Source organism: Lipotes vexillifer, unplaced genomic scaffold, assembly GCF_000442215.2.
Source record: "Lipotes vexillifer unplaced genomic scaffold, Lipotes_vexillifer_v1.1 scaffold127, whole genome shotgun sequence".
Lineage (NCBI taxonomy): Eukaryota > Metazoa > Chordata > Mammalia > Artiodactyla > Lipotidae > Lipotes > Lipotes vexillifer.
The window spans coordinates 535,926-539,201 of NW_006795282.1; positions in this window are offsets into that span (position 1 = coordinate 535,926).

Genomic DNA, 3,276 nt, shown 5'->3' on the forward strand with positions numbered 1-3,276 from the left:
CTGTGTGCAGGTTTCTTTCTAGTTGTGGTGTGCGGGTTCTCTCTCTCTAGTTGTGGCGCACGGGCTTCAGGGCGCGTGAGCTCTGTAGTTTGCGGCACATGGGCTCTCTTGTTGAGGTGCATGAGCTCAGTAGTTGTGGCGCACGGGCTTCAGGGCGCGTGAGCTCTGTAGTTTGCGGCACATGGGCTCTCTTGTTGAGGCGCATGAGCTCAGTAGTTGTGGCGCATGGGCTTAGTTGCCCAGAGGCACGTGGAATCTTAGTTCCCCAACCCGGGATCAAACCCATATCTGCTGCATTGGAAGGCAGATTCTTTACCACTGGACCACCAGGGAAGTCTCACCTTAAAGCTATGATAGCCACTGCCCTTTTGGGTAAGGTCACCAAGAAAATCATTGTGGCATCCCCTTTAACCATTTTTTAAATCATTTTTTTGTACCTCATTCAGTAAAAACTCTCCTGAATTCTCATCTCCCTCAACATTTCTCAGCTTAGCCACCTCACCTCTCATAATGTCTTTTTGTTAACTGCCCCTCACATGACTCTTTTACGTTGTAATAACGTTAACCCAAATACTGTTTTCCCCTTCATCACAGAGAAAGTCCGTCATGACCACTGCTTAATGCTAATGGATTACCTCCTGACTCCTTATAACAGGAAAATCCATTGAGTAAGGTTGACTTCTCACAGTTCACTGATGGTTCTTACTTAAAAGGTGACAATGGCAAATAATGTGCTGGGTGTACTATTACAATTCCTATTGATGTCCTTGAGGCAGCATCTTTGCCTATGGCTACTTTAGCTCAACATGCTGAATTATACACTTTTACAAGGGCTTGTACTTTAGCCAAGGACAAAACTGTCAATATTTATACTGATAGTAGATATGCTTTTGGAATAGCTCATGATTTTGGAATGTTGTGGAAGCAATATGGTTTCCTTACTTCCATTGGAAATAAGATTAAAAATGTCCTTATGTTCAGGAATTATTGAATGTGATATTTTTATCTGTTGTTTTAGCTATCATTAAACTTCCCGCATATTCTAAACTTGAGTGTCTGGAAGCTAAAGGAAATCACCTTACTGATACTTCTGCAAGGAATGCTGCCCTTAAAGGGACCAACAGCAGACAAACCTCTGTCATGGTCCAAAGGGATATTTCCCCAAATTACAACTTACAGAAACTGGCTGGAAAGGGCCAACAATTGGACTCAGGAAAAAAAAAAAAAAAAAAAAAAAAAAAATTGGAAATTAAAAAGATTGGAAATTCAACAATTGTTGGTTTGATAAAAAGAGAAAGTTCTGATTTGGACCTAATAACAACCCAGTACTGCTGTAGAATCTAAAAGTCTCCCTGCTTACCACTGTGCCTGCATTAAACCATTGGTTTACCAATTAAATTATAGTCTTTATAAATCAATATTGGTGGGGAAACATTAACAAAGCTGAAAAAAGTGGCTATCTCCCTTGTCCCCCTTGTCCTAAGTACAACCGAGGAATCCTGTTTCTACTGCTCCTGGACATCTTAAACTGTCTAATTGACAATTTGAGGTCTGACAATTAGAATTTGGACAATTTCCTCCATCCAATGGATATAAATATATTTTAGTCACATTTGGTATGTTTTCACACTGGACTGAAGTCTTTCCTTGCAGATAAGCTTATTGCCTCTTGTGGCTAAAGTTCTTTTGGAAAAGATTATCTCTACCTGGGGAACTTCACTCAAATTGCATAATGATCAAGAAATCCATTTTACTGCCCAGGCACTTTGACAGGTCTGTGCTGTTTAGCTGGTCTTACAACACTGTCACTGTGCTTACCACCCTCAATACTCTGGTTCAGCTGAACACACTAATGGCATTAAGACTCAGTTGGCAAATTTGTAGGAGCCCTCCAATACTCTGGCCAAAAGCACTGGTCTTTCTAAATCTCAGACCAACCTCTTTTGGAACTTATAAACTCTCAGTCTTTGAGATAGTCACAGGGTGCCAAATGCACTTGATTCCTGTTTCTTTTGACTCACAACTGATGAAAGGAGAGATACTGCAAAGGCTTAATTGCAATGTTGCTTCTCCTAAAAGTAACCATATTTTGGTAGAACAATCTTTTCACAGTGAGCCTTTGGGAAATGAAGACCTTAAGTGTCATACTTTGCAATCTGAAGATTTTAGTTATTGGAAAAGAAACCTCTAGGACTCTCTTCAATGTGGCTGGAAGGGTCCCTATCAGGTACTGCTAACCAAACATTGTGCCAACAAACTCCAAGGAATAGACACTTGGATTCATATGATGCACCTAAAGGTGCCAAACACTGACTGTAACTGCACATTATCTGGTGACCTGAAAGTAAAGATGTCCCAGAACTGAAGCAGATAACATCTGATGAGACAGCTTTCCCAAGATATCCAGAACAGGTCTGCTGGAAGTTTGTTGTCAAAGTTTTGATAATGGCATAACACTTCAGGTGATCTCCAATGTCTAGCATCTTGATAACATACGGACTTTAGATTAAAAGTGCCTGAGACTTCTCCTTCCACCCCCTCTTTGTTACTCAGATGTGAATTTAATAGGTGCCCAATGCTTGCACTTTCCCTCCAACATGAGACACTATACTCAGGAAGAATTCTGAGGACAAAAAGACAAAAAGGACAAAGGACAAAAAGACTCTAAAACCAGAAAACCTGACTCTTGTTCAGTGATCATTTAGAGAAAGATCTTGATCAAAAGGAGGAAATATAAAACATAAATAAACAGAAACCACAATTAAATAGAGATGGGAGTCCAAAACGGGGAGCTCTCATGCCCTTCAGTGATAGCAGAGCCCAACAGAAAGAAGAAATACTCCTCCTCTTTCCTGGCAAGGAGTCAGCCAATGAAAAACCACAGACTCTTTGTTTAATATAGCCTCCCAACTTCTTTTTCCTCTCTATAAAAGCGTTCTCCTTCCCTTCCCTTGTGGGGACTTGCATGTTGCTTGCCATGGCTGCAGACAAGTAATTGCAATTCTCTGCTGATCCCAAATAAACCAATCTTTTCTGGGGAAATATCTAGCAGTCTACTTGTTTCAGGTCAACAATGAAGTTCATGTTTCTTGCTTTGCTACAAGTAATAAAGTCCTTTGTCTCTGACCTCTGAGCTTCATGTCTTCTGCCAGCACCCAGGAAACTGTGACAGGCTAAATTGTTAGTTTGCAAGCAACGCAAACTCACAAACCCTTTTACCTCTTGACACTAGTCATATTAGGATTCTCTTAGGAGCCTGTGGAAAGAGAGGAGTTA